At 39.9% G+C, this 24016-nt stretch overlaps 1 long non-coding RNA gene across 2 annotated transcripts in view; it reads right to left on the bottom strand.

The window, feature by feature from the left end:
* LOC110199060 (uncharacterized) overlaps positions 1-24016 on the bottom strand; it is a 92515-nt gene that overhangs the window by 53381 nt on the left and 15118 nt on the right. The window contains exon 5 of one of the 2 annotated variants that reach the window (XR_013486928.1): positions 7993-8064. The exons of the other annotated variant lie outside the window; for it this stretch is intronic. This is a non-coding gene — a long non-coding RNA (uncharacterized LOC110199060). The remainder of the gene's footprint in view (positions 1-7992; positions 8065-24016) is intronic. 2 annotated transcript variants of the gene reach the window in all.

Raw genomic sequence — 24016 nt, 5'->3', positions numbered from 1 at the left:
CTTCCATTTTTCCTTCCTTTTTCTTCCCATTTTGTCTTCCTACATCCCACAGACTGGAAGTGCAGTGGCCACTCACAGACCTCATCCCACTACTCATCAATATGGGAGCTTTGACCATCGCATTTCTGACCTGCACTGGTTCACCCCTCCTTAGACAAACCAGTGGCTCCCAGCTCACCATTTCGGTGCTAGATTTAGTATAGACACCCACATGGCTTAACACACTGTAGCCCAGAACTGCCAACTCATATGATAAATCTACCAGCCTCAGCTTCCCCAGTAGCTGGGATTACAGGCATGATGCCTATAATCACTTTGTAACAAGATTTTTTTTCTGCAAAAGATGAGCTTGCTGAGCTTCCCCCCACTCCACCCCACCCCCACCTACTGGAAAAAGGCATTCCAGGTTGTTGGGCCCACTGGCATGAAGAAGCTTTTTGGACTATCAATCAGTCTTAAGCATTTGCCTGTCTCCTTATATGGGGTGTTGAACCACTGTTTCCTACCACAGATGCTTCACTTTCTGGTCTTCAAGCTGTGCCTACCCACGAAATATCAGATGGCACCAAAGAATCAATTGGGAAGGATGACATTGTCAAAAATCAATGTAGTCTATAATAGCATGGAACCAGGATATACTGACCAAAAAAAATCCTTTATTGTTTTCATGGGAGTCAAGAAGTTACACAACTTTATGCCCTTTCCTTCACATTTTGTCATGATCATAAGCTTCTTTCAAGACTCTTTTCTAAGACTAAGATTTAAGGTGTTCTCCCCCACCCCTCCTCCACCCTACCTCTACCCTTACCCCTACACCCATACTTTTGGTTTCATTAGGCTAGGGAACTCTTAGTGAGAAAATCTCTTCCACCAGTGCAGATCAGGAACTTTTCTGCAACTTACAATCTTGGAAAGTTATATAAGTACTGGGAGTTTACATGATTTTTCTGAGGGTCACACAGCCAATATGTCACAGGTGAGATTTATTCCAAGGTGTCCTGCTTTTGAGGCAGCTCTCTATCTATCTACACCTACAGTTACTTGTTGGAGTGGAAAGAGTGCTGAATTTGGACTTCGGGTCTAACCTATCTCTCCTGAGTGACCTGGAGCAAGTTAGTTTCTAAGATACTCTCCCACTCTAAGCCTATGATCCCATTACAATAGACTAGTATTTGTTCAGCACTGGAGATTTCTGCTGAGTGCTCATCACTTACATAATCCTGGAGGAGAAAATCAATAACAAACGCTAACAGCCTGAACCATGTTCCACTCCAGAGCATAAATTACATTTAATTATGACTATTAGAAGTTTTTGGAAAAAAAACAAATAAACTTCCCTTACCCATCTCTTAAAGTCCATAAGCGATACCTTGTATTAAGAAATTATATATATTTTTTTATCTCAAATGGTTATCATACTATCTTGATCATTCTACTTTTTGTATATCACATCTGGGAAGCATTGACACAAAAACCTTGACTAGGAGCTATGTCTGGTAGTTAGATGGTGATCTTGGTTTTGAAAAGACTGTAAGGGAAAATAACATATGCCAGATAACTTGGCCTAGCCTCCTATAGGCACCTAATTTTCTAGAAGAAATTACTGAGAAAACTCAATCAAAATTCTGTATTATTTCAAAGGAAGAATTTCTTGGTTTTGGTGTTCAGTCATGTCCAACTCTTCTTGCCACATTTGGGGTTTTCTTGGCAAAGATCCTAAAGTGGTTTGCCATTTCCTTCTCCAGCTCATCTGAGAGATGAGGAAACTGAGGCAAACAGGATTAAGTGACTTGCCCAGGGTCACACAGCTAGTAAGTGTCTGAGGATTTGAACTCAGGAAGATGAGTCTTCCTGATCACAGGGCTGGCTCTCTATCTGCTGCACTGCCTAACTGCCCCTTGGTTTTGGTAATTGCCTTCTATAAATGGTTCTAGTAGGTTATGATAAGTAACTTTCATGTAACAACAATCACAGCTCTGTATTAGTTATTTGTACCATAGCCTGCCAGAGACTCTAATATCTGACAGTCAGTCTGCATTAACCTGAGCCGAGTTTAAGGGATTTGTGGATAAGTCCCTTCTCCATGTTACTGTTGTTCCTCATCACATTAAATAAATTGATCAGACTTGAAAGGATATTTTTCCTAGGACTATTTCAGATGCTCTTAAGCAAATTGTTGGAAGAAAATGGCCGAAAAGATTAGTCAAGTTTCTAATCACTCTGTGTTACTTCTTTTTTTAATAGAACAACTTAGTCTTTCTGCCTCATTGTTTCAATAGTTGTCTTGAGTATCTCTGTCTAGATTTAGATGAGGATGCTAATGAAAAAATATTCTAAATATGCCTAGTCTTTGCTCATTTTTATTACAAGAATTGTTCTGCTAGGAATTTCTAAGCTGGGCCAAAGCATGTTCCTATCCATATAATTGAGGCAATGGGGCCTACATCATTGCAAATCCAGAGTCCAAATAGGCTGGCAAGGCATTGCTATGTTTAATAGCAGTGAAATTGGCTACTTGATAGCAACAGAACCCTCTCTATCTAAGCATCCTCTCTAGAATCATCCGGCATTGATCTTTTGGTGAGATTTCCTGAGGACTCATCAAAGCCACAGAGTGAAAGCAGTAATAATTCTTGTTTGACAACCACAATTGCTGAAGTGGAATCACCTGGTTATTCATCCACCCACCCAGCCTCACAAGAGGACAGCCTCCCAAAGGGTATGCCCTTTCTGGTTAAAAGATTACATTAACTAAAGAGACAATGGAGTGTCATAGCAGTATGTTGGAGGTGCAAGTTAGTCATTTGTTCCTTTGGAATTCCTTAGCATTTTGTAGCTTTAAAGTTTCTGCAGTTCTGTGCTGCAGGGATTTCTAGAGTAGTGTTGCAGCAGTGAGTTCAGTCCAGCTGAAGATCTGCCCTTCCTTTGCCAGCTTGACAATTTCCAAACAAAATGCCCAGTTCTAGTACATACCTCCATGTCGAACCTAAATTGCTATAATGGACACGCACTCCTAAACTGGAATCAGGCATAGTTGCTTACCACAACCTATACAATTACATTTCACAGTCACATAAAACCATCTTATCAGGATCCCCTCTTACAAACTTATTTTTGTTTCAAAGGTTAGAGACAATCCCAATGCAGCCCAATGGCATTTTCCCCTTAATTTCCTTTTCTCCTTTCTTGGCACAAGTACTTATTTTCCACTCACTTCCTCTTCTTGCCCCCCACAATCCCCACCCCAAAACATGAATTACAACACATATTCTATCTAAACGGATTAAAACAAGCCCAAAGGCTATGGAGTTTACCAAGTTACATTTCCAAAAATTAAAATGAAGCACAGCAGCCTTCATACATCTTTTTTTCAACCTTTTTATTGCCTGTAATTCCTGGAAAGGCTTTCTGGGAGTATTATTTAGCTCTTGGGACTCACCTGCTACCCCCCACCACCCCGCCAGGCTTTTCTTTGTCTCAGCTAAATTTGGCATTCACCAACTCTTCATAAATTCTCGCTTCTGGTACCACATAGTTACAGTATTGCTATAATTATGAATAAACCAGCATTTTATGATCATTTCCTGTTCTCAACAGTTTAACTGTTTTCCAAATTCCCTAACTTCATCAAAGGCCTCCCTTTCTTTTTACCACCCCCTCCCCCCTAAAAAAAAAAAAAGAAACCGGGGTGTGTGTGTGTGTGTGTGTGTGTGTGTGTGTGTGTGTGTGTGTGTGTGTGTGTTTAATGTTTTTGAGGAGGACCTTTCCTTCTTCTCTTTCCCATCTTCAAATTTAGATTAGTCTCTGGCAGTTAGCTTAGATTTTAGTGATGGTGATATGGTATTACCACCTTCAGCCAGCCTCTTATGGTTAGATCTGGTCTTCTTATACAAATGTGATGGTAATCATAGGATCAGAGCCAGAAAGGACCTTAGAGGTCATCTAATCCAAATTAATTTTACAGATGAGGAAATGGAGGCCTAGAGAAGTTAAGCACTTAGCCAAGAGGAACAACACTAGTTTTCAAACCCAGTTCTTCATTGGCTGATAGCTGAGTCATTGGTAGTGTGGCAAACGTGTTCTCAGTCTCCCAGAGAGGGGTCTATTATATTTGAACCTCAGAGTTTCAGGCTACCTAGAGAGATTTGGGGGTGTTTCTTCTCTGCTGCCACTGGCTTGAGTACCATCTATCTTTGTTCCTCTGATCCTGACCCCCCTGACTAGACCCCATTTCCATTTAGTTATTTAACATCAATTAGCTTTTACAAAAGGATATTTACTTCAAAGATATAGCAAGAACAAACTACGGACATTTCTTCCAATACTCCTGAGATATAATTGCCCTAAGTGGGGAGGGGAGAGGAGTAGGCCTAAACACCTCCCAGTGCTGGTTCTCACCAAGTCCATATCTAAAGGCTGCATCACTTCAGGATGAATCTTTTCCTCAGTTACCTCTGGGCTAGAGCTGAAGGTCACTTCCTTAGGTCACTTCTTGCTCATCAGGGTATTAGTCCTTCTCTGGCTACAAACCTGGACTCTAGAACGCTGCATTACTGGGGCCTCCTCCTGGCTTTTCAGCATTCACAAGACTGGAGGTTCTACTCCCTTTATCTAGAATAAGAAAAGGCTAACACAGAGACCAAAAACCAAAAAAGATTTCCTAGGGCCACATGGCCTTGACAGGGAGAAGGCTTTAAGGCGTCTTCCTGCCAGCATTCTCTCTCCAGTTCTGACTTGTAGTCAAATGAAAAAAGGATCTTCCTAACTATGCTGTCACCAGACCAGGACCAAGTATAAAATGCCCGCATATCCTCCATGGTCTTTCCTAGCTATTTCCATTCCAGGCTACCAGGGCTCTCCTAGAAGTAGCCTCCCCGGAGTTTCTACATAGAGAGACAGCATCAGAGCCATTCATTCTGCTTATATACCAGACCTTGCAACAAGAGGAATCACAAAATCTGTATAAAGAGGGAACATTTTATATAAACTATATTTAGAGATAAAAGAAGTACAGTCAGTTCTGCTATAATACTAAATCACCTAGCTATGCAAAACTCACACAATGAAAACCACTGGGCTTATGGGGAAAAGGGAGTTAGGGGTACAGCACTCAAAAACTTCATCAGCAGTAAATGAAAAAGAAAAAAGATAATAGGAACATAATAAAAATAGTAGTGTGGTTTTATGCATGTTAAATGGTTAAGAGATACATATATACTGCAATAAATAGTGGTAGTATCCTCAGGACTCTGGTTGCTGCTTAGCCTGCACCTTGATTCCCATGGCAGGGTAAAGTGATTGTGGCAGAAGGGTAAAGTGTGTGAGTGTAAATAGGCCCTCTTCCACTCAAAGCTCCTACTGCACCAGAAGATACATAATAAATATAACATTGTACCTGGACAAAGACATGAAGTTGAAAGTGTGTGTTTAAACTCAGTTCTGCCAAAAGCCACCATGGCCTCAACTCAAGGAACCCCTACGATAGTCATTGCCTTGTGAAGGGAATATGTGGCATCCCCCTATGTTTGGGAAAGAGAGGCTAGTGGTTAAGTCTCCTTCATAAGGGATCCCAGAGGATTTCCCCTGCAATGGGCCCATTTCCAGGAAGCAGTGCTGGGACCATCGGGAGCCATACTTCTCCCTGGGCAGGTATACCAATTATAAAATTGCTATATGTGCTCCATGGTCTCTCCAAGCTAAGTGACAAAGATCAACAGGCCTAGTTATCATTACAGTTTTGAGGTGGAGAGGGTTCCATTGAGATCTCCCTGTCTTCCCTTCCCTTCCCTGCCAGTCTCTGCAAGCCCCCATCCCTTGATTCACCACACACACCCCATGTTATGTGCTACCACCTCCCTTCATAGCTTTCACAATCTCCTAGGTTGAGGAAGATGACTACCATTGGCTTTCCTCCAATCAGAGCCAGACATCTCTTCTTCTTGCATGTTGGGGTCACCCCCTTGATGCACACCCTGTCACTGTGGTATAATTTTCCTCTGTGATGAAACTGCACATAAACAAATGCAAACTTTCCATTAAGCTCCAACTGTTTCTTAATATGTCAGTCTCATTGGAAGAGATTCACATTTCCAAAACAAGCATTACAGCAGAGCTGACTGTACAGGTAGAAAGGCTGTTTTTCAGTTGTCTTGACTTTTGTCTTGTCACTGGCAAGACAGAGTCGCTGACTCTGGAAGAGAGAGCAAGGCTGACAACTTTGCGCAACTTTGCCTCACTTAAATCCAGTTCATGCCTAAGTCAGGACATCACCCCATGGCGTCACTGGGCCTCTTTGAAAACAAAAGATCAACATGAACGATTCAACACACCACTGGTCTTCAGCCCACACCCCTTCTTTTGCATGAAGGATCACAGTTTAAAAGGAACTAAGTTCATCACATTTCTCAAGCTTTTTTCTTCAGACTTTGACAAGTTGAAAGAAACACCAATGAATTTTTCTTTAAAAGCTCCTTTAAGGACGCTCAAGTTTACTGCCAACTGTGGCATTCATTCAGGCATTTCATTGCATTTAATATTTTTGACACTTACTATGGACAAGGCACTAGATTAGATGCCTGATGAAATGATATCCCTTCTTCAAGGACCGGATCAGATACGAGCACTTCCATGAATCCTTCTCTGATTTCCCCCACCCAAACTGTTAGTGATCTTACTTTCAACTGAACTCATAGTGCCTTGTTGTGCTTTTCTTAGACACTAATGCTGTACGTATCATACATAAATGTCTTATCTCTCAATTATGTGTATGTCAATTATAATGTCAATATAATTATATCAATTATAAACTCCTGAAAAAGGTGACTTGTTTTCTTCATCTGTGTATCTCCCATCATGTCTGACAAGGCACTGCTCAGAGAGGGCACCTCCTAAGCTGATTATTTAAGGAATGAAAACAAGAGCTATGAAAAAACCATGCATTAAAAGACCATTGTGTAAACTTACATGGTATAGTGGGAAAAAAAAGACCCCGGACTTGAAGTCAGGAAGGCCTGAGTTCCAATCAGATACTTACTGTTTAACATTGGGCAAGCTACTTAACCTCTCTTCAGTCTCAGTTTTCTTATCTGTAAAATGGGTAAAATAATAGCAACTTGTTTCATAGGGTTGTTATGAGGAAAAATTTAAACGATGCATGTAATGCCCAAAGAGCTATAAGTGCATACCCTTTGACCCAGAAATATGACTACTAACTAGATCTGTATCCCACAGAGATCAAAGAAAAAGGGAAAGGACCTGTATGTACAAAAATACTTATAGCAGTTTTTTTTGTGGTGGCAAAGAATTGGAAACTAAGGGGAAGCTCATCAATTGGCTGAATGAGTTGTGGCATATGATTGTGATGGAGTATTATTGTGCTATAAGAAATGACAAGACAGGTGATTTCAGAAAAGCATGGCAAGACATATGAACTGATGCAAAGTAAAGTGAGAAGAACTGGGAGACCCCTGTGCACAGTAACAGCAAAATTGTACTAATGATAAACTGTGAAAGACTTGGAAACTCTGATCAATACAATGATCCAACACAATTCCAGAGAACCCATGATGAAAAAATGCTATCCTCCTCCACAGACAGAACTATGAACTTGGAATGTAAATTAAAGCATAATTTTCTCACTTTCTTTATTTTCTTGCTTTTTTTTGAAATATGGCTAATATGGAAATGTCTTGCATAATCTTACACATACAATTGATATCATATTGTTTGCCTTTTCAATAAGTAGGGGAAGGCGTGGAAGGGAGGGAGAGAATTTGGAACTCAAAATTTAAAAAAAAAGCCATAAATAAATAAATAAATAAATAAATAAATAAATAAATAAATAAATAAATAAATAAATAAATAAATAAATAAATGTGTTTTTAAAATTTTAAATGCATGTAAAGTGCTTTGGAATACAATGTTGCGTTAATATAGTCATAATCATCATCATTATTCTTAAGATGTAATCTGACACTCAGATCAGACACTGACCAGTGGAGCTTCTCTCTAGATCCAAGTTGGCACAATATTTCATGAGGAAAACTCCCCTTTGAGCCTGATCACCTGTAAAATAACCAAGAATGAGAGACAGACAAAGGTGGGGATTCATGGCTTTAGCTGTTTTCTCTTTTGGCATTCGTAGTTTCATTTGTGGTGCAGAAATATCTACCTTCATGATTTCAAAATAGACACATTGGCAGCCAGGCAGGCAGATAGCTGAGCCCCAAGGCCAGATTGTCTTCATTCCATCCCTTTGAGACCTTTCTCCTTTGGTGGCCACTTCTTTTCATTTTAATTCATTTCTTATTTCAGTATTCTCAGGAAGACCCTGGAGGTAGTCTAAGAAATTTGTCCTTTTAAAGGAATAATTTGTTTTCTTCATTTTCAACCTATCCTAGAAATAACTACTCTTAACTTATTTTTTTTTAGCTTAGTCCTTTAGAGGAGGGAAATCATTTCAAAACTTCCCTACTAATTATAGCCTGGTTGGTTAAGAGACAATAGAAAGGAGAAGGACCACTGATGTGGGTGGTAGAAAGATGCCAAAGACAATCTGGCCTATTTCACAATTTTGTGTAGGGCTAGTCTCTCTCTTCATGAGTCCTTTTATCCTTAACTTCATGGTTATACCCTATTGTAAGATGACTCATAGAGTTAGAATTATGCAGGTTATGGTTAAAATCAAAGATACAAGCAAGCATTGCTCAGTAGAAGGAACGCTGGCTGTGCAGTCAGAGAATCTAAGGTCAAATCCCAGAGTCTGGTATTTACTGCCCATGTGGTGGTCTTTGGGCAAGTCATTCAACTAAAACCCACCAGACAATGTGTTCTCTTTCCTCACTGTTCACACATCAGTACTGCCATATTGTAACATTGTTGTGGGGCTAGAGAACCATAAATTAAAAGCCTCTGAAGAAAACCATAAGAACTTGTACTCAGAAGTACATATTATCTGAAATAATGCCAATCAAAAATGAATTTATTTTTCTAAGAAATAAGTTAAATCTGCCTACAAGCTTTTTTTTTAAATCAGTTCTAGGATTTTGCCTTTAAGGCTCAATGGCAATAAAAGGCTCATAGCTTAGCAATGCAAAGTCTGGCATGGCTTCACGTGAAAGCAGGGAAGCTAAGTGGCTTCTGACTTTTAGAGGTTTCTATTATTACCCAAATAGGAAAAAGAAAACCCTATTATGAGAGCTGGGTTACAACATTTGCTTCTTTTCAAAATTGTTTTTTTGGAAAAGCATGAATCCTCCCCTCCCTTTCCCCCTATCCCCTAGTTCCCCACCTCTCAGGCCTAACACTGCCTAAAAACTAACCAGGTCATGACTCTTCCTTCCTGCCTAGCCATTTTCTAGAAGAGTTGACTTTGGTTTTTAGCCTAACAATGCTGGACATCTTGAGGAATCCTGAAGTGATGAAGTTTTCTTCCCAAAAGGAGAAAAAAAAAGTATTTTGCTGTGGAGCATTTCTTTTTAGTAATCTCAGTCTGAGCCATTAACTGCAATCAAAGAGGCTGGAAAAACAAAAGGCCATATTATTTGCTAGGTTTCAAAGGGGATTTTTTTTTTTGGTGTGTGTCTTAATTGGGTTGGATACCCAGAGAATGTCCTATTGAAGTCTGAAAGCTGGGAGTTTCCAGAGTACATGCCAAACTTGATTTGTGTATCTGTTTTTAATAGGTACCAGCCAAAAGACTTAATTTATTTATTTGTTTGTTTGTTTATGTAAAGAATGAAAGATTTCAGCAACAGGGCTTCAGTCCAGGGGAATTCAGAGTACAGTAGAGGTATTTTAACAGTTACTAGTCCCAACAAGGTTGTTCGTCCCACAAGTTTTCTCCATGTGGCCTATGCAAAAGGAAAGACAGACTTTTAAGGAATGAGTGATTTCTTCAAGAAGATGAATCACTTTTCTATCACTGAAAGCCTATTAGATTGCTATCACTAAAAGGCAAAGGGGGTAGGAAGGATTGGAACTATGAGAGACAATGGCTCATTCAGCTTTGTGCTATCCTAAGTTAAATAACTATTCTAATTATTAATGAATTGGTGGGCCAGGTTGATGGTCTGCTAGAGCGACAGCTTAAACATATTTCAGTTGTTCTCAGCCTGGGTTATTCAGTCAAATCACTATTTGCTACCTACATGGGGTTCTTAAAGGTTAGTTGAAGAAAGAGTTTTGGGAGAAGAATGGCTAGATGCAATGTTTCATTTGACCAGCCTGCTGAGTGCTGAGTCACATCTGACCTCTCTGTTGCTTCTCCTAACGTATCATTCCATCTCCCATAGGCTGTCTCCCATGCTTTGAATATCCCTCTCCTCATCTCTTCTCTTAGAATCCCAAGCTTCTTTCAAGGCTCAGCTCAAGTAAACATCTCCTATGTGATGCCATTTCTGATCCCTATTGATACTTCTACTTCACCTTTAAAATTATACAAATTTTTTTATTTCCTTATATATGTGCATTTTGTCTCCATGAATTGGGTACAAAGTTGGCCAAATGAAACTGGCTCAAAAGTCTTAGTGTGGTTCGAAGCTTTAAAAGTTTATAACTTCACTAAGACCTTGGAGACATCCTGTACAAACTTCTTAAGGGCAGGGCCTATATCCCCAGAGCCTAGATCAGTGCCTAGTATGGAGTGGGTACATAAAAATGCTTGTTGATTAGTTAATTGACTGAATAGACAAGTCAATAGTTTGTGGAAGGGGCAGGTAATAAGCTGCCTGACTTGATCAGTTTTCACTTAAACTTTAAGGAGATGCATTTTTTTCCTCCTCTGTAAAATAAAGACATGACCCTAGCCAACTCCTGCTTTGTATTTGATCAGTTCTTAGGCTAGTGACTACACACACACACACACACACACACACGCATACATACACACATACATGCATATATATATATAGTCAAAATCAATATATATGTGCGTATATGTATGTGATGTATGTATGAGCGTGTGTGTGTGTGTGTGTGTGTGTGTGTGTGTGTGTGTGTGTAGCTTGCCTTCTCATTTTTTTTTTCAGGTCCCTGCAAGCTGCTTGGCTACAGTAAAAACAAAACTTCAAAGAAGCTATAGAAATACAAGACAGCTGAAGAAGCTTCAAAGGCCTCCGGTGGGGACAATTAGCACTTACAAATGTTTCCCAAGAAGTCTCTAATGGCTACTTGACTAATGTATATTTAGTTACTAATTTAGAGTATTTCATTCCTAATGAAAAGTTAAAGTACACTAGAGGGCTATTATGTGTTTGTGTCTACTAGCAAGTGTGTGTTTAGAGGGACAACAACCCATCCATGTTACACCTGGGCTGGACAGACTCTCAGAAGTGGCCTGCCAAGTCCTTGTAATACTTAGAAGGTGTCCATGCATAATTAAACTTTTACCGCATGTAGATAAGAGGATTTCTTCAGATCTAGAATACTTCGATTTCAGCAAGGCATTTTAAAATGCTTCTAGTTGATTTTAGGTCTTCCACTAAACTCATGGACAAGATGGAGAGATATAGGTTAAGTGGAAGTTTGGTGATGTGGGTTCAGACTTGACCAAATGACTGAACTGAGTAGCCAATAGCTGGTTGCGCTCAACCTGGAGGAAAGTATTCCATGGAGTGCCCCAGGGATCTAACCTTATTCTTATGTTACTCAGCATCCATAGTAAGGACTTGAATGAGAACACAGATGGCATATTTGGTGGAAATAATATTCAAAGGCCCCTCCATGCAAGTTGACCTCATTTTTCCTTAAGAGGCACTCAAACTGTCATTGAGATTTAACTGGCTCAGTGGGCTAAGGGGTCAGGGCATTGACATTGATGTAGCTTTCTTAGTGCAGAAAGAGCCAGGACATGAGGGGCTCCTGATCTCCCTCGGGCTTCTGACCACAGATCGGCAGGATTGTTCATGTAGGAAAGCTGCACTCAGCTAAATCTATACCATCTCCTAATGAAATGTCCCTTCCCTGCTCTGAATGTCTTTCTCATGTAGCGGCTAAGTAAATCTCATTTTCTAAATGCTAAATGTTTTGGCAATTCTTTCGGTTGCAATATTGAACCTAAAGTACCGGAGAACTAGACTGAGTCAGGCCTAGTCTATGACAGCAGACTCATATGACACTTGTAGGCAAAACAAAACAGAGTGATAGATGGCTCTTTATACTCAAGAATCACGACCCAAAAAGATTTGAAAATTTAGAATGATGGGCTGAATCTGAGAAGATGGAATTGAATATGAATCAATGTAAAAGTCAGGATTTTCAACTGGAAGGGACCTTGGAGATCATGTCATCCTGCTTTCTCATTTTACAGATGAAGAAGTAAAGTAACTTGCCCAAAATTACTAAATGAATGAAATGGCAGAGCCTGAGATTTGAATGAAAGTTTTCTGACTTCAAATCCAGCGGTCTTTTCTACTTTGCCATACTATATTATTCTTAACAGAATTAAGAATTTAATTGAAATGCTTTATCCTGAAATAGCTTTCAGAATCCAGGATCTAGGGGCAGCTAGGTGGCACTGGCCCTGGAGTCAGGAGGACCTAAGTTCAAATCTAACCTCAGACACATACTACTTCCTAGCTGTATGACTCTGGGCAAGTCACATAACCCCAACTGCCTCATTGCAAAAATAAATAAATAAATAAATGTTTGTCAGAATCCAGGATCTAATCTATTCTTGGTTTCACATAATCAACTTAGCAAGTGATAGCATAGGAAGGGGAAAGCAGACGTGGGGCACATGTAAAGGCAGCTAGGGGTTGCAGTAGATAGAGTGCTGGGACTAGAATTGGGAAGACATCTTCATGAACTCAAATCTGGCCTCACCTACTGACTAGCTGTGTGATCCTGGGCAAATGACTTAGCCATGTTTGCCTCTGATTCTTCATCTGTAAAATGAGCTGGAGAAGTAAATGGCAAACCACTCTAGTATCTTTGTCAAGAAAATCCAAAATGGGGTCATGAACAGTCAAACATGACTGAAAAATGACTGAACAACAACTAGCAGATGTGTGCTGGTAAATGTTTAACGATGGACTCTCTGGAAATAAAAATGCAGGTAGGACACACTTTTAAATTCAATCTGCATCATTAACATTTTCTCCATCACTTTCGTAGGTCTAGCCAATTAACAATGCACTAAATCAAGCCCTGATCTGTAGTGTTTGCCAATTTCTGAGCCCCACCCCACCCCCAGCCCACCCCTAAGGGAAGCTGAGTGGGCAACAGCTAATGTTACAAGGATCTGGGGGTTTCGATGGACCGGGAACTCAACATGAATAAACAGTGACACAACAGTCAAAAATGCTTATGCAATCTTAGGGTGTTTAGATAGTGTTCAAAACGAAGGCAAAGATAGTCCCATCGTATTTAGAGTGTATACAGTAGGATTGTCCCTGGTAGGGGCCAGGGAGTCTCATGCCCAGAGTGCTGATTTCCACATAAGGAAACAATAACCCCTTGTTCTCTAAGTACTTTGCTTGTGTAACTTCCGACTGTGACAATCCAAGGACAAGGCAAAGGGCGAGGTAGAAATGGGGTGGGGAATATCATATACTTATACATACACACATATATATTCCTGAAGAAGAACCTACCTATGAAAAAGAGAGCTTATTATACAATTTTTCACTTTAAATACAACTTTTAGGGGCAGCTAGGTGGTGCAGTGGATAGAACACCAGCCCTGGAGTCAGGAAGACCTGAGTTCAAATCCGGCCTCAGACACATAATACTTACTAGCTGCATGACTCTGGGCAAGTCACTTAACCCCATTGCCTAGCCAAAATTAAACAAAAAACAAATAAACACAACTTCTCCCCAATGCATAAAACAAAGTTAAGTTTAATTTGGGTTCTAGCTCTACATTCACTATTATCTATGTTCAAAATGAGCAACTTCACAGAAATAAGACAGAAAATAAATCTCCAGAATTTTATCTGATTTTATCTGGTCCCCAAGTTACATTTTTTTAGCCTAGCAACAGTCACCTTAGGATACCCCAGCAAAGTTTTTGCTTGATTTTCATGGGGATGTTCCTCCTTAGCAGATCTGCCTCCTATTAAGATCATATGATGTATATGTGTGTGTGTTTGTGTGTGTGTATGTGTGTGTATTTGTGTCCACTGGTTGCTATCTCTGGGGTGGAGGGGAGGGAAGGAAAAAAGAAAAAAAGAAATTTATATGATAACTTTATTATATATTTAAAAGGAATAGCAAGTTGTATATAATAGATATATAATTTCATATGCAATCATATTTTTATTATACTATGTTATAGAAATGCATGCTTTATTCTATAAATTAAAAATAAAATAAATGTTTTAAAAAAAGATTTTATAGGTAGTTCCATGTGAATATTGACCTCTATAGGCCAAGGACCAGGGTGACATACCCTATAGCATAATCAGACATTTTTTATTGTTCACTAGTTTCAGTCGTGTCTGACTCTTTGTGACCCCATTGGGGTTTTCTTGGCAAAGATACTGGAACTGTTTGCCGCATTTACCTGGTGGCTTACAGAATAACACACCTCTTGTGCTGATCTGGGGTAAAAAAGAGGGAGTGAAAGAAAACCACAGTAACCTCATGATATGCTACCACTACCAGCAAAGAGTCCTCTAACTTTCACCTGGCATCATGGAAATTTGCCCAGCTTGCTTTCTAGAAATCATTTGACTCTGATAGAAACAGCACAAAAATGAGTTATAAAGGAGAGAGAGGAGCATCTGAGAAGTTCAAAAAGTGTCCATCCTTATCCCCTATTGAGGCAGTACAGCCAAATAGAAAGAACACAATGGTAGGTTGTAATTAGGAGATCTAGATGCTTGTCCTGCCTTTGTCATTAACAAGGAGTGATATTTTTGCTTATTTGTTTGTTTGTTTGTTTTTGCCTTAGCACGGTGAATAAAACCTTTGACTATAAATTCAAAGAGCTCTGCTGCTAATTCCTCTGTTTCAGCAGAATGACTTTAGACAAGGAGGTAAATTATACTTTACTGGTGTCACAAAGATTTGGTATACCTTGGGCTATGACTCCTGGCTCGAATGTGGTTATGGAAGAATATACCTAATTCAAAAGAAACAGAACAGGAGAATAACATGATATGTTATTAACACATAAACATGTGAGGAAATCTGCAAACCAAAAGAGGGAAGTACATTGGAAAACATTTGGGTGAGGATCCATGAAAGGAGAAATAGAAGTGATTAGCACAGTGGAAATATTCTACAGACCATCCCACCGGACACAGAAAATGGCAATGAATTCTGAAAGCAGAACCCAAAACTGCCACAGAAGTAGGATGTGATAATGATAGGAGACATCAACTAACTGGACAATTGCTCGTGTAGTGGATACCATTGTGTACTTGGAGTCAAGAAGCTGTTGCTATTTAATCTAATTAGTTGTATCTGACTCTTCACGACCCCATTTGGTTTTTATTTTGTTTTGTTTTATTTCTTTGGCAAAGCTCCTGGAGCGGTTTGCCATTTCCTTCTCCCGCTCATTTTAGAGATGAAGAAACTAAAGCAAACAGGGTTAAGTTAAGCATCTTGCCCAGGGTCACACAACCTGTAAGGGTCTGAAGGTGGATTTGAACTCAGGTCCTCCTGGCTCCAGGGCTGGCATGCTATCCACTGTAGCACCTAGCTGGCCCTGGAGTCAAGAAGACATGGGTTTAAATCCTGCGTCAGACACTTACTACCTGTGTGACCCTGGGCAACACACAGACTCTCTGTACCTCAGTTTCCTCTTCAGTAGGGTGAAGGGGTTGAACGTGATGACCCTCCAAGGTCCTATCTAGTTCTAAGTCTTCAAGGGAGAGCAGCCGATAAATTCTTGACTTGCCTTAAAATGATCATTTCATTTATCAAAAGGTGGGAGGAAGCAACAACAGAAATTGCTAATGTAACCTTGATTTCTATCCAGAAGGTAATCAAAGAAGAATTGATGAGAACAACTCTGGGAGTGAATATTCCATCTTTGGACAGACAAAGGAATGATAAATGATAAGTGTAGGTTGATGTGCATACTGGGGTTTGGAACTCTAGCCTGGTGACCATGACTTCCATTGTTGATAAAAAAAAAAATTATAGAACATATTATTAAAGAGCTGAATGTGAGAATTTAGAAAAAGAAACAAGGATCACTAAGAACCAGTATGACCTCATCAAGAGTAGATTGTGCCAGACTAACTTCATTTCCTTTTCTGGCAAGATTATTAGACTGATTAATCAGGGGAATTCCTTAAGCATTGTATGCCTGGATTTTAGTCTATGAGAAACTGATATACCTGTAGACAAGATAGAGAGATGTGGGCTAGTTGATAACACAGTTAAATGACTTAAAGACTGTTTGACTGGTGGAACAGAAATAGTCATTAATGTGTTGTTCAATGTCAACTAGAAGGGAGGTCTGTAGTGAAGCTACCTAGAGATTTATCCCTAGCCTTGAATGCTTTTCAATATGTTTAGTAGTGACTGAGATAAAGGTGTAGAGGTGTGCTTAGCTAAGACACTAGTAATCATAATGATAATAATAACAATAAAAACTAGCATTTATATACTCCTTAACACAAAGCACTTCACAAGTCATATCTCATTTTATCTTCACGGTAACTCTGAGAGGTAGGTACTATTATTATGCCCATTTTATAGATAAGGAAACTGAAGCACATTGCAGTAAAGTGACTTCTCCACGCAAGGTCACACAGCTAGTAAGTGTCTGAGTTTGGACTTGAACTCCACTTTGAACCTAACACTTTATCCATTACAACCCTTGGCTACAAGGGATAACTTAAACACTAGACAAAAGAATAGAGCTTAAGATTTTTAAAAGCTAGAAAGGTGGGCTGCATCTAATAAAATGAAATAAAATAGGAACATATGCAAAATTCTACACTTGAGTAAAAACAATCAACCGCACAAATGCAGGTTTGGAGAGTTTAGCCAGATGATTGTTTATATGAAAAAGATACGTGGTTTTTAGTAAACTGCAAACTTAATCTGAGTTAACTAGGACATAGTAGTCACAAAAGCTAACATTAGCTTTGTTAATAGTGTCCAGATCATGTCTAGAGTATTATCATCAGTTCTGTGCACCATATTTTAGGGCGCTGGAAGGAGCCCAGTGGAAAATCAGGATGGTGAGAGGACTGGAGGCCATATTATATGAATATCAATTAAAGGAATTAAGAACTTTCAGTCAGAGAAAATACTTAGAGGGGGACTCGACAACTATCTTCAAGTATTTGAAGAGCTATTTAGGTAGAAGAAGAAAGTTCAGACTTGGGTCACGTGGCCCTCAAGCATTTAACTAGGAGCAAAGGTTGGAAATTGAAAAGAGGCAAATTCTGGCAGCTAGGTGGCACAGTAGATAAAGTGTTGGGACTGGAGTCAGGAAGACATCTTCTTGAGTTCAAATCTGGCTGTGTGACCCTGGGCAAGTCACTTAACCCTGTTTCCTCATCTGTAAAATGAGCTAGAGAAGGAAATGGCAAACTGCTCTAGAATCTTTGCCAAGGAAACCCCAAATAGGGTCATGGACAGTCAGACAACACTGAAACAGCTCAACAACAACAACAAAGCTCTCCTAACAATTATGGATCTCCTAATTTCAAAATTGGAATAACTTGTTTCAGGACACACTAGGTTCTCCATCACTGGGAGTCTTTAAGCAGAGACCAAATGACCATTTACTAGGGGTATGATAAAATAGACTCTTATTTAAATTGGAGTTCTTCAGGAAGCTTTTCTCAACCCTTCATAATTCTAGTGTCTTTCCTTTCCCAATTATTCATTTTATTTTCTTGTTTACACATATTAAGCTGCTTGTTGTCTCCCCCATTGGATTGTGAGCTCCTTGAGGGCAGGGACTAGTTTTTACCTCTTTTTGTTTCTCCAGTGCTTATTACAGTACCTGGCACATAGTAGGCACTTAATAAATGTTTATTGACTGACTGACTAAATTACCTCTGAGGTCACTTCCAAGTTTGGGATTCTGTGATTTCTATGCCTTAAAGTTGACTGGCTTTGATTTATTCATCTGTTAAATGTGAAGGTCAAACTAAATCATTTTGAAGGTCTTTTCCAGCTCTCAGAGTCTATGCTTCTATGACAAGGCAGTTATTTAATCTCTCTGCATCTCATTTTTCTCATGTATTCGGAACATGCAATCTGTTGACTGTGGAAGCACACAATATTACAGATTCTGTATGGGGGGGGTGTTCTTTGGAAAATCATTATTCCACAAATAAGGCTTGAGTCCTTATCAGTACACATATTTTCTGACAGACCAGAAAGAAACTCTCAATCAATCAATAGCTCAGCTTGCTAAATTTAGTAAAGCATTTAACTAGGGTAGAATAACAAAGTCAAAGAAAAATCAAGGAAGATATTAATTCTCATGCTCTTCTACATGAAGGGGCATAATCTCCCACACTCGTGCTGGGAAGGATGGAAACACTCCTTGGAAAACTCATAGTCTAAAGTGAAGAAGGGTTTCCTCCTAGCTAGAACACTTTTTGACAGAATGTAATCAATAAGCGTTTATTAAGCACCTACTATGTGCCAGGCACTGTGCTCCCTCTCCTGGCAAGCAGATGTTCTGCACTAGTTGCTGCCTTTTCTCTTTCACTTCCAAATCCCTTGACACTGTCTCCACAGCTGTCGTCCATAGCAGATTCACATTCTCCTTTTTTTAGGTGCAGTCTCTGCTTCTGTTCATTACTTTCTATCTAGCCTTTGCTGTTACCTTTTGCAGTTTATTCTTTAAGAGACTGTTATTCTCTTATGTGAGACTTCCTGGGGCCAATGTGATTTGAGGATTTGGAGACTGACAAAATATTTTTCAACTCTTTTGTAAGAACCTCCTCCCCACCCTCTATCTCCTATACAAAAGGGATGACTCAGGTGTAACTGGTATCCTTGGCACTGAATTCCTTCAATCCTGGCAAAAAGTCCCTATTTCCACTTTATAGAGTACAGTGAAAATAAAACCTGCTTCCTTCTCCCTCCCTTCCCTCCCCCCCCCCACTATGCACTTAGGGTTGCTGTAAAAATAAAAATCAGATAATATGAGAAATGGTGGAGAGAGGAGGAGTTGAGTGTGAGACAAAATAGCATTATTACTGATAATAATTAACAGTAGCAGCTTCCAAAACTCACGTTGCCTACTCCCTAGAGCTGTGAATTGTGCTTTTGTCTCTCCAAGATAAGCTAGAACTGCCATTGGAGTACAAAGGAAACAGAAACTTTCAGATAGTATAAGCTCACTCCTCCTTCTCCACCCAAGTCTTGGCATATGCAATAGAGCCTCGTAGCATTCTGTTTGGACATGATCTCTTGTCTTCAGAGGTATGTTAACTGTTCGAGCCTCTGCTGTGCTAGGTACCAGTTTCCTTTGGATGGCCAGGACCTGCTTCCATCTGGGGATCAGAAAGTAGTAGCTTTTATTCAGTATCTTTCATCCCTTCAAGAACCTCCTTTGAGGAAAGAGAGATACAGACAGAAACATGACTTCCTCCCCCTCTTCTAGTCTAATTGCAATGATTTACACAAACCTGTCTGAGCCTCCAAGAAAAATGTACAGTTTCTGATTGGATAGGTTGGGAGGCCCAGAGTAGTTTTAGCTTTCTGGAGCCAGTCAGGGCACTTACATGCCCCTCCTCTGAAACCTCTTCAAGATGAGTTATCTCCAAATTAAATCAACTGTTTCATTGTCTTAGGTGGAACGCCTCCCTCTGGCACGGGGATTTCCCAAGTCACAGTGACTCTAATTTTTCATTCTCAAAAAGAACATCAGAAATGTTCCTTTCCTTCCTTCATTTCCACTTGGTCTGTTGGCACATGGTCTCTGCAAGAATTTTCATGTGTCTATTTTCTGCACCTCGCTGAAAGTATACTTTTCTCCTAGTGTTTTCTATTCTTTGCTGTAAGAATCTTCAAATCCACTTGGAAGCTTCACCTGTATTAAATTGTTAAGGGAGAAGTATCTCCTCTCTGAGTTCATGTAATGGGTAACTGCCTCCAAATATATATATGTGTATATATGTGTGTGTGTGTGTGTGTGTGTGTGTGTGTGTGTGTGTGTGTGTGTGTGTGTGTGTGTGTATTTAACGCAACACAAATTGCGGAGGTTAAAATCTAGGTTTTACTATGTTGCTCAAGCATAGGTTCAGGCTTCAGAGAAAACTTGAACAACTATGAGGATTCTGACAAAGCTTTTTATAGGCAAAATTATAGCCAACTGACAGAGAAAGAATTCCTTCACATATTGTAATTTTGTACTTTCCTCTTAGGCCATAAAAGTTAAAGACATCTGTCAATCCCATACTTCCTTCAGTGTCATAAAAGCTGAATAAACAAAGTCATAATCTCATATATGAGATTACGTTTGTTTCCAAGGAAACAAATCTCATCAAACAAACTCTAGAGGTAAACTAAGTCAGGTTACAAATTAAACGACATTTATAGAATTCGCAAATAGGCTGTCACTAAGGAGTTGAGGCAGTTAGGTGGTGCAGTTGATAGAGTATTGGGTTTGGAATTAGGGTGACCTAAATTCAAATCTATCCTCAGACACTTACTAGCTATGTGACCCGAGGAAAGTCACTTAACCACTATTTGCCTGAGTTTCTCAACTATAAAATGAGGACACACTGGAGAAGAAAATGGCAAACCACTCCAGTGTCTTTGCCAAGAAAACCCCATGGACAAGTCCATGGGATCACAAAGTGTTGGACAGGCCAAAACAAGAATAACACCAAGGAGTCAATGACCGTTGAGATTCTTCCTCTGGCTTCTTATCTAAGAAATGTTTAAGGGCAGCTAGGTGGTGCAGCGAATGCAGTACTGGCCCTACCTGAGTTCAAATCCAGCCTCATACACTTACCATTTACCAGCTGTGTGACCCTGGGCAAGTCACTCAACCCTGATTGCCTCACCAAAAAGCAAAACAAACAAAAAAAAGAAAGAAATGTTTAAGACTCTTAGGTAAATATTTAAATCCTGTGGGACAGCTTTTGCTCAGGTGAGGTTAATATTAAAATAGACTTCTAATGAATCAAAAATTGCAAGAGGAATGGCCCTGAGTCACAACTAATAAAGGGAAATCAAATTTCCCTTAAGATATTTAAGCAAATATTTATTGATTGCCTGTTATGTGAAAGACATTGTGATGGACATTGAGCAGGATACCAAACAGGGACCACCTGGCGCAGAATGCAGAAGCTCAAATGAAAACTAGAGCAAACATCAAAGCAAAGCTCAGGCCAGTGCTGGGCTGCCCCTTGTTCTCTTCTGAGTACATGGTTCAGGATCCTGACATTTATCTCTAGAGCAGTCTCACAGTTATAGACGACTTACTTGACGTAATTTGGAGTGAACCAAAAGTCGGCTCTAGGATGTCAAGGCACAGAAACAAAACCTCAGTTCAAACTCAGTTGATATTTTGGAAACATAGAAACCACTAAGAGGCAATGGACAGAGAACTGGCTTTGTAACCAGGAAGAGTTGAGTTCAAGTCTTGCCTCTGACTTGTTGTGGGACCCAGGATAAGTCTGTTAATCTCTCAGTGTTCTATATGTGAGCTTATCACCTTCAGAGAAGTCACCAACCTCCACTGGAATTTCCTATATTAATCAATCAATCAACAAATATTTATCAAGCACCTACTATGTGCCAAGGCACTGGGGATCCAAAAAGCGGCAAAAGACTATCCCTGCCCTAAAGGAGTTTACAATGTCCAATCCCTATTATTGTAGTTGGTCAATTAGTGTGTACACACACACACATACACATACATGCTTACTGGCTGAGTGACCAACATATGTGTGTATGTGTACATATATATATATACATATATATATATATACACACACATGCATATATGTATATGTGTATATATATGTGTGTACATATATTCACACACATATACATAGTGTGTGAGTGTGAGTGTTTGTGTGTGTAGGAAGAGGATTTATATGTCACTAAGGAGTTGAGGCAGTTAGGTGGTGCAGTTGATAGAGCATTGGGTTTGGAATTAGGGTGACCTAAGTTCAAATCTATCCTCAGACACTTACTAGCTATGTGACCCTAGCTATGTGTGTGTCTTAAGCTAAGTGTTCTGGATAAAAAGAATGGCAGAAGCATGGTCCTTGTATTCAAAGAGATAATATTCTAATGGGGGAGTATAAATGGAAATTCATCTCAGTGGGAAGGCTGGAGGTGAGCCATTGCCAGGGGATGGGGATGGGGTAAAGAGACTAGGAAAGGCCTCTTGAAAAATGCAGGCTATGAGTTGAGTCTAGTAAAAAAGCCAGGGAGGGGCAGCTAGGTGGCACAGTAGATAGAGCCCTGCCCTGGAGTCAGGAGGACCTGATTTCAAATCCAGCCTCAGACACTTGACACTTAACTAGCTGTGTGACCCTGGGCAAGTCACTTAACCCCACTGCGTAGTAAAAGAAAAAGAAAAAAAGCCAGGGAAGATCAGAGGTAGAAATAAGGAAGAAAAGAATTCCATGGATGGGAAACAGCCAGTGAAAAGGCATGGAATCCAGAAGTGGAATTTAAAACAGAATATTCTATATTTTGTCCTGAGGCAATAGGAACCTGCTGGAATTTATTACATAGTGGTAGGGGGTGGGCTGTGACATGGTGAGACTTGTGCTAGGAAGATCACTTTAGCAGTTGAGTGGAGATTATACTAGACTGGAGAGACGCTTGAAACCAAGATTAGCTAGAAGGCTATTTGCAGTGGACCAGACTTGAATCAGATGATAAGGGCCTGTATCAGGGTGGCAGCAGCATGAGTTAAAAGAAGAGGATACATACAAAAGAAATGACAAGGCTGGGCAACAGATTGTCTGTGTGGGCAGAGTACAAAATGAGGAGTCAAGCACGACACCGAATTTGCAAGCCTGGGTGACTGGTATAACAATGGTGTCCTTGAAAGCAGTAGGAAAGTTGGGAAAAGGGGATTTTTGGGGGGGTTGGTATATAATAAGTTCCGTTTTGGGCATGTTGAGTTTGAGATATCTATGGAATATCTGATTGGAGGCAGTTGATGAGAGACTGGAGCTCAAGAAAGAGGCTAGGGCTAGATTTATAGAACTGGGAACCATCTGCATAGAGATGGTAATTGAACTATGAGAGCTGATGAGACGTAGCTCCAGAGCCTTGGGGACCCCCAAAGTTAACGTGCGTGTGACCTTAGCAGAAATTCTGCAAAGTAGACTGAGAAAGAACAGTCAGAAAGAGAAGAGAATCAGAAAAGAGCAATGTCATTAAAAAAAACCTAGAGAGACACTCTTTAGTATCCAGGAAAAGAGGATGATTGTGATGGTGTCAGAGGCTACACCATGTCAAGAAGGATGAGGATTGAGAAAAAACCATAGATTTGGCAATTAAGAGATCCCTGTTAACTCGAGAAAGAGTAGTTTCAGTTGAATGATGAGGAAGCCTATTAGCAGAGGATTTAAATATACAAACCCCTAGCTGCTATACTACCTCATAAAAGAAGGGTAGGAGATGTGTGTTCTGCCTTACTGAGACCCTGTGGGTCCTCCTTTGTCTGGCTCAAGGAAATGAAGTCACACACATACGTATTCTCAGCAATTCAGCTGTAACTACAGCCAGACTTCCAGATGGCTCAGAACTATGCAGGGCTGTGCACTTTTATACAGAAATTTACAAAAGGAGTCAATGCCTTTTGCAAGCGTGCCTATATAAGGTAAGCAAGCTCCAGCTACCTTTGGATATGCTAATCATGACTAAGTCTGATTTGGCTAAACTCAAGGGCAGGTAGAATTCCTTTGGGATTCGGGACTACATTCACAGATATTCATTAGTCACTATAATTGTTCCAATTTAAATGTCTGCCTTTATCTGGTGAAGTAGCCGATCTAAGTAGTCAATCCAAAAATATTCCCCGTACTGGTTTGCCACAGGGATGTGTTCCTCACTCAACTGGAATGAAATTTCTACCATTAGTCACCGGAATAATTCTTTTTTCCTTAAAGCC

Source organism: Phascolarctos cinereus, unplaced genomic scaffold (genome assembly GCF_003287225.1).
Source record: "Phascolarctos cinereus isolate Bilbo 61053 unplaced genomic scaffold, phaCin_HiC Scaffold_5;HRSCAF=322, whole genome shotgun sequence".
NCBI classification, from domain to species: Eukaryota; Metazoa; Chordata; class Mammalia; order Diprotodontia; family Phascolarctidae; genus Phascolarctos; species Phascolarctos cinereus.
Note: the sequence above shows the minus strand (reverse complement) of the source record. Positions and strands in the feature narration are given on the sequence as shown.